Here is an 8,661-nt window from a genome sequence, read left to right as displayed (position 1 = left end):
GAAGGAAGGAAGGAAGGAAGGAAGGAAGGAAGGAAGGAAGGAAGGAAAGACATAAATTAGGTACTTGTAAAACTGAACAATAGAATATAACATGTTAAAAGTGACTTCTGAGGAGAGGGGAGCAGAGGAGGGGGAGACAATTTGGAACTAAAAACTTGTGGAACTGAATGTTGTAAACTAAAAATAAATTTAAAAGAAAAAAAAAGTGACTTCCAAAGAACAAAATTAAACATGAAGAAAAAAATAATCATGACATTGATTTTCTTCTGATCTAAATAGTTTGGAGATCAATGAATTTTCACTGTCTCAGATTTTCTCACACCTATTCCCAATGTCTGCTAATCAAGTAGGAAATTCTAAAATGTATATAAATACAAATTCATGGTTCTTCTGTTTTAAGCATAGAATGTCTTATACATGTAAAGTGTTCATTTTTTAATCTGGTAAAAATGTAAATTCCTTAAGAGCAAGAACTATTTCATTTTTTTTTTTTAGTATCTCCAGCACCTAGCACAGTGTCTGGCATAGAGTGGGTATTTAGGAAGTTCAAGTTGACTGATTGATTGTTCCTAAACAAGAAGTTATGGTAGCCCTGCAGTATTCTTAAATCCTATCTAGCTATTCTCCTTCAATAACCATTTAATGTTTGGAATCAATTGCTATTTTTTATATTTACACCACTATATTTCTTTAATAATTTATTCTATGGAACACTTTCCCTGATAATGTACGTGAATAAAATTCACACCAGTTGGAAACTCACTAGTTTTTTTAGTTGGAAGAAACTTTATAGATAGTCTACTCTGATCTTAATTTTTTAAAGCTGGGTCCCAAAAGAGTTAAATGATTTTCCCAAGTTCACAGAGCTGGACAGGAACAAACATGGGTCTAGAACCTGGATCCTCTGATTTTCAGTTCAGGATGATAAATGAATGATATTTTTAAATAAATAAAATTCTGTAGGCAACTGCATTATTTCTGGGCAAAGGATTATTGATTGTGTCAGGTCAAAACTCCAACTTCAAGAAGCAATGACCCTATAGCAGCTTCAAAACAAAAGCCTCACCTAGGAATCATGTTAGAAAGTTCTTTCTTAATGTGAATGTTTCATGAGTTGTTTGTATGCCATTGACTATAAGTCTACAACCTCAAATAAGACAGGGTTGTAGGACACTGTATGAAAGAAACAGGACATCAAAATTCAGTTCAAGATATCCATTCATAAATTCTATGTGAAATTTAGGGATAAATTCAGCTAAGGCAATATACTAAAAGGCCAATGAAAATGTCAAAAGCATTTTCTTCCTGATGTGTTCTCCTACTCGCAAAAGAGCAAATAACTCTCCAACCATTGATCTGGAATTGATTGGAAAATGGCAAGGCTGCTCATTATTCTATACTAAATTATGTGAATGTGGAGACCTCTTATATTTCAAATATTTGTTTTCCTACTAACATTTAAGCACATATTGCCATACCTATCCATAACAATACACTCTATTCTTATCTCTACTTTATCCACTATTCAGTTCATTTCCACTTACAAAACATTTGGCACTTCAATAAAGTATGTTATGTTAGTGTTGTAATATTTTGTAGCTTCAGCATTTAGACAATACCTTTCTTCTGCTCAACAGTGATTCTTACTATGTCAGACCTCTTGTGGATTGAAGAGAATAATAGCAAATTTCCCACATGCAGCTGTGAAGAAAGTGATGAGCTCTAATTACATTTACAGTACATAGTGACCAGCATAGTGGCAGGGGGTAGGTAAGTCATCATTGGAGGGTTTCAATACAAGTATTCTGTTATCCACTTAAGTAATGTTCAAATTATGGTCTGGGGGCCACTGAATGTCCTTGATGATTCAAAGATAAGAAGGGTCACTATGCTAGGAAAGAAAGAGATGTGAGAATTTCTTGTGAGAGGAAAAGAATGAGCTACCGTATATCATAAAAATGAAATAGGCCCTCATTATAAAATGGAAAAAGGGAGAAATACAAGTTATAAAAAATTTAATAGGGAGAATTTAAATGATGTCAGAAGGTCTTCCAGAGTCCTTCATCCAAAGATTAGGAAGAATTCCTAGACTTCTTCTGGAAGGAAGCTACCCATGTTCATATATATACACACATGGCTCTTCAGACACATCAATCCCAAACATGCCAGTAAAATGATTACACATGGCAGCCACATTATCTTGTCAATGCCTTGATTTCCACTGTCACAGATACAAGCTACTAATTTAGAAAACATGTTGATATATAGAATGACATAAAAACCACCAAATAAAATTATGATATGAGGATCCATGCTGCATTTCCTCTATAAGACCATCCTTAGCATTAAGTGCTATTAATTCATCTAAACCAAAGGAAATTTCTCTTGTCTCTGCTTCCATTGATGGGACTAATGAAGTCAATGGGGAGCTGTCCAGCAAAATCACTCTTAAAAAGGAACAAAACAAAACCTAGCCATACATAGTAGGAAAATGTATTAGTATTGACCTAAATAATTGCCTTTTCTTCCTTTTTTACTCCACTAATAAAATGACAGTGGACCAATTTATCTCTTCTATTCAATTATATTATATAGTTAGGACATATTACAATGGTAAACTAGCTGTTCATTCTAGAATTGTGAGAGAGATAGTGTCCTTAATAGCAGAAAAGTTTTCAGAGAACAAATAGTGGAAGTTCAGGGAGAACTTCCAAATTTTAGACAATTTTAGATTCCTATGAAAACTAACATGCTACTATCCAAAGATTTAGCAGCCTTGAGCAAGAGGAATAAAATCTACTCATGTTAGTTAGAAGTTAGAATCCAGAAAGTATCATTTGGTTTTGCTCTAAAGAGATGTTAGATTTTTTTTCACATGTAGGTTTATCTTTGCTGAAGTCCTACTCAAAGTTCTGCTTTTAGCATGGATGTGACTATATATGATTAAAAAGCATCAAATGAAGGTTACTCAAAGGTTATTCCAGCAGAGTGCAAACTCTGCCAGGTCCTACTGAGCTAGACAAGCTTCAAGTAAGAATCTATTCATGGACTACATGCTTTTATCCAAGGACCAGACTAGATAAGTTCAGAGAGATTCATAATTATATTAGCCAAAGGGTGATGGATATTTTGGTCAGAGCAACCATCAAAACATTAGGAGTCACAATTTCTCTCAGCAGAAGCAACATGCACACCAGATAACTTATAAGTCCTCTAGGTATTAAAAAAAAAGTCCCACGTTTGATCCTGGTCAAATACACTAGATCTTATAATTGTTTCCCTATACCTCAAATATCCAGCTTTAGAAGTGAAAGAGATATTCATTTAACAAAAATGCTGAAGACACATTGATTGCTTCATCTTTGCTAATGTCTATTCATTTTTCATCACATAAACACTTAGGAGAAAGATGAACTAGAAAAATATTGGAAGAGCTAGTCATTTTACATTAAGTTTTCATTCCTAAAAGATTCATCATCATAATGATGGGCAAAATGGGCACAAATGATCATGCATGTGTCTCAATGTCTGTGCCCCTGAAATATACACATTATTTATAGAAACTGGTTTCCTTGAATGAAGATAAATTTGCTTCTATATCATAGATCTGTGTGGATATATTCACTTCAAGTAAATATAGGAAAATACAGGATAGTTGTGAGATCTAGGCATAATTATTTCCCATGTCTTTATCCATGTAGGAACTCTGAAAGATTCCTTTCCCTACCCTCTTCGATATTTTTTCTTTTAGGATTATATAACCAGTACCAAACTACTCACAGTACTACAGTTTATCAATGGGGAACTGCACCTCTTAATGTTCATATTAATAGTCACTATTTTTGCTTTTATTACTTCCATACTACTATTATGTGTAAATCTAATTTTCCCTTCTGAAAGTCATATGGAAAAGAACTGCTAAAAAGATATTAGGTTCCAATTCTTATCCCTTCCAATTTCCTAGGGAAAATAAAGTCAATTCATGTCTCCTATGCACATCTAATATATGGAATCTTATGTGTACCCTACATTTCTAGCCTTCGTTATATAAACAGAGAAATAGCAAAGTTTTCAGAAATTAAAAAAAAATACTTAAGACAATGAAAGAAATATTGATTTCAAGGATTTTAAGCACCAAGTAATGAGGTAAAAAGAATCTCTCAGAGCAAAGATAATGAATATGATGACTTTTGTTGAATGTCAAAAGGATTTATTATAATAGAAAATTTACTTATTCTTTTAAGACAAGCTCCTGTTTGACCACCATTTTTTCTAAACATATGTGACAATAACAAATATCATTTGTATGTATTCTCCTAATCAGTGTGATTTGCACCATTTGCCAGGTAGCCCCACTTATAGACAATGTTCCTCTCAGAGCCAGTTGTAGAAGGACACTATCATGAAGCAGGAATGCGGTGGATACTCTCTTTGAATAGTAGCTGAAGGAGTGTCCAAAAATGCCATACTCCCACCCCAATCCTCATTCCCCCACTTTCTTAGGTTATGAATAGCATATAGAACTGGCATATTTTTGTTGCTACCACCCCTGCAGATACTATTGCATTCTTCATTCCAGGCTTAGAGGTCTATCTGAAGATTCAAACAGCTATTTCTTCACCGTTTATGAATATCCAGTTTCTAGTTGATGTTGAGAAACTAGGTTGAAATTTGAAGCAAAATTTTTTCTATGTGTAAATAATTTTCCCTGCTATAAAGGATGGACAGGCTAAGCAACAAGATCTCTTTCAGTGGATGTAACTATGGTGGATCAAAAGTCAGAAACCACTCCAGAATGAGTAACACCAAACTGAAACATCAAATAAAGCATGCATTTGGAAAGCAGAGCCAGGTTTCAAGGCTGAGGTCAGAAAAATGAAGCTCAAAACCTAGTGGAAAAACCAGTATGTCTGACAGTACTGAAAACAGAACTATAGGAGATTGATGAATTCAAATTAAGTATAGAAGAATTCAGAGTTAATAGGAGTAAGGAAAATGGTTCAGGCTTACAGGCTACAACAGAATAATGCCCCCCCCAAAAAGTAATAGACAGGAAAACAAATATTTATCAAATGTCTACTAGAAGTCAGGCATTACACTAATTACTTTAGAAATATCCTCTCATTTGATCCTCACAACAGCCCTATATGGAAGATGCTATTATTATTCCCGTTTTACAGTTGAAGAAACTGAAGCAAACAAAGGTTAAGTGTTTTACCCAGGGTCACACAGCTAGTAAGTATCTGAGACCAAATTTGAATTGATGTCTTCCTGACTCCAGGTTTAGCATTCTACCCACTAGGCCACCTAGCTGTCTCTACAGATTTTTTTGTACCTCTGCCTTCCTTCAATTTCATGTCAACAAACATTTTTAAAGCACCTTCTGTGTTCACAACCCTATATTACAAGATGGGAGAGATACAAAGTATAGCCAAGACAAACTCTCTGACTTTATGGAAATTACAATTTACCAGAGACATGTGTGACACACACATATAAATAAGATATAGCTATTAAATTATAAGTGTACTGGTGAAGTCTGAAACAAAATGGCATGTGAAGTTTAAAGTAACACAGATTCAACTCATTTGCCCATTTCACCCACTTCCTATAGGCTTCTGACTCTTACATTGTAACCTTCATAAAAAGCTTTTTTTCCCCCAATGTAAAGCCCAATCAAGTCAATGTATGGCTCTTCACCACATTTGCATGTGCCTAAAAGCACAGATATCACATTAGGAGATCTGTATATTCCCCAAAGAATTAGTGTGTACAATTTGTGTACAAAGATGATATTATTTTAACCCCTCTACCTTTCTCATTCTGTAGAGGCAATTCCATTCTTTTTCTAGTATTGATAGTGAATTTTTACTTATCTCACTCTTATCTCTATCTTTTTATTCTTGTATTTCCTGGGAGACTGATGCAATATAAGTAACATGAATAGTTTACATTCATAGAATGTAACCAAACCTTATCCAACCCTTGTCTCCAACCCCTTCAGTACACTCCCACATCTACTGCCCTGGTTAAGACCCACTTTGCCTCTCTCAAGGACAACTGCAATAGCATCCTAATTGGTCCAATAGCTTCCAATCCCTCCCCTTATATCCATCCAGTTGTCAAAATCATCTTTCTATGGAACAGCCCTGATGGCTCCCTATTGCTTTCAAGATAAACCATAAATTTCCCATATTGATATTTAAACACTCCACAGTATGCATTGTTCCTATCCTCCTATCTTCATATTACTCCCCATCATGTACCTTCAGGCTACACGGAATTAGTAACTATTCCTCAGAAGTCTATCTTCAATCTCCCACCCCTGTGAATTCAAATAAGTCATTCCCCATGCCTAGAATGCCCTTGCCCCCCTCATTTCTCAGAATCTTTATCTTCAGTTCAGATGCTCAGTTCTGACATTCAGTTCAGATACTATTTTCTCCATGAAACCTTCCCCAAATCCCCCTGTTTGTCAGTGCTCTCTCCTGCTTCCTATCACCTCATCTTTATTTATCCTTGTGTATGTTGCTTCCCCAAGTAGAAGCTAAACTCATTGAAGGCAGGGACTCTTTCTTCATACCCCTCAAATCAAGTATGTTGCCTTGCAGTAGTAAAAAAAATAATAAACAGTTGCTGAATTCAATTCCTAAAGGTCTCAAGCACTCTAATATCATTTTTATTTAGATTTACTTAGATTAAAATTATTTTTCTTCAACTGATCAAGGCTAAATTTCATCTTTAATAATCTAAAATTTCACTCAAACTTTTGAGATGTTCTGTATACTACTGACATCTTAAACCTGCTTATCTTAACCCTCTTGAGAAAACCATGCTAACATCACCAGTTCTTTCTTTTTTTTAAAGCAATTGGGGTTAAGTAACTTACTCAAGGTTACACAGCCAGTTATTTTTTGTGTGGGTGCCAAGTATCTGAGACCAGAATCAATCCTGGGTCTCCCGACGCCAGGGCTGGCGCTCTTACTCACTGCGCCACCAGGCCGCCCCTAACCAGGTCTTTCTTTATACTTACACAGATGAATTCAGATTCTGCTCCTTTTTTAAGGAAGAGTCACTCCTGAAATGCCAAGCAAAGGCAACTTCCCAAGGTTCAAAATACCAGCATAGGTGCTCTCCATTTTATTCAGTTACAAATTAAGAACAGAAAAAAATCAAAATACAGCATAATTCAAAATACAGCATTCACCAAGTGTAATTCAATAATTTCCAAGTACTACTCCACCCCTGGACATTACATTCATTTAGTCAATCACAAAGTCCCTCTTCTAAGTACTACTCCACCCCTGGAAAGTACATTCATTTAGTCCATCACAAAGCCCCTCTTCTCAAATGGAGATTAGTTTCCAATCATAAGCAAAGTACATTCATTTGGTCAGTCACAGAGCACAAAAAAGTCAAAAGTTTCCCACCCTTGGATCACAACTGAATAGGCCATCTACCCCAGAGTTACAATAAGCTTAAGCACAGCATTTAATACCCAAAGAGAGGTCTTTTCTTCATCTTGACCTGAGGCAAGTTCTCAGCAATCTTTGTTCCTGGGGAGACAAAGTTTAGCAAGGCCAGAAGACACATTGCAAGTGTCCTCATTAATTCATTCTCTGTCTGCAGAACAGTTCTAGGACTGCTGAAAACATTAGCAAAACCCTCTTCCAAAATTTCTATAAACATACAACAAGAAAATCCTTCTTCAGGGCTTCTAAACCAACAGCAAGGTTGCAGAACCTCTGCAACAACAGCACTGTCCTTCACCAGTAGACACAATTCATTCTCTGTCTGCAGAACAGTCTCTGGATCCCTGAACCAGCAGCAAGGTTCCAGAACCTCTGCCAACAACAGCACTGTCCTTCACCAGTGGAAGAATCTGGCAAAAAAAAAACATCAAAACAGACAGACAAGTACCACCATAACAGCCATGTCTCCTCAGTCCTTGGCAGCTCTGGGTGGCAGCTCTCAAAAGTCCTGGGAAGTTCGAACTGGCCCTCAGCAATCCTCTCCATCTCTCTGCCTCCACGAGATGCAGCTTCCAAAAAATTCTTCTGCCTCTCTCTCTGCTTGTGCCTCTCTAAATTCCCATCACCAGCTGTGATAGTAATGGCAATTAAAGATTCCCCTGTATTGGCTTGGTTTTCAAATTGATTGTGTTAAAACCCAGAGTTTGTTAATCCCACCTGTGGGATGGGCTTGTTGATGTGAAAAGAAAGTCCTGAACTGGGAAGAGCTGGTGATGTAGATTTGGAGAGACACTAGAGAGAGGCGAAAGATCTTTTTGGAAGCAGCACCTCGTGGAGAGAGAGAGACTAAGAGAATTGCTGGTGGCCGCTTTGAATTGCCCTGGACTTTTGAGACCTGCCCCCTGACCTGCCAAGGACTGAGGAAACATGGCTGTTTTGCTGGTACTTTGTCTGTCTGTTTTGATGTTGTTTTGCCAGATTTGTCCACTGGTGAAAGACAGTCCTTTTGTTGAAGAAGTCCTGGAACCTGGCTGTTCGCTAAGAAGCCCTGAGACTGTCCTGCAGACAGAGAGTGAATACTGTCCACTGGTGAGGGACAGTACTGTTGTTGCAGGGGTCTGGAGACTGTCCTGCAGACAGAATGAATACTGTCCACTGGTGAAGGACAGTGCTGTTGTTGCAGGGGTCT

The sequence above is a fragment of the Petaurus breviceps genome, unplaced genomic scaffold (genome assembly GCF_028583685.1).
Source record: "Petaurus breviceps papuanus isolate PSGF00001 unplaced genomic scaffold, PetGlider_PUasm1.0 90769, whole genome shotgun sequence".
In the NCBI taxonomy this organism is placed as follows: Eukaryota; Metazoa; Chordata; class Mammalia; order Diprotodontia; family Petauridae; genus Petaurus; species Petaurus breviceps.
Note: the sequence above shows the minus strand (reverse complement) of the source record.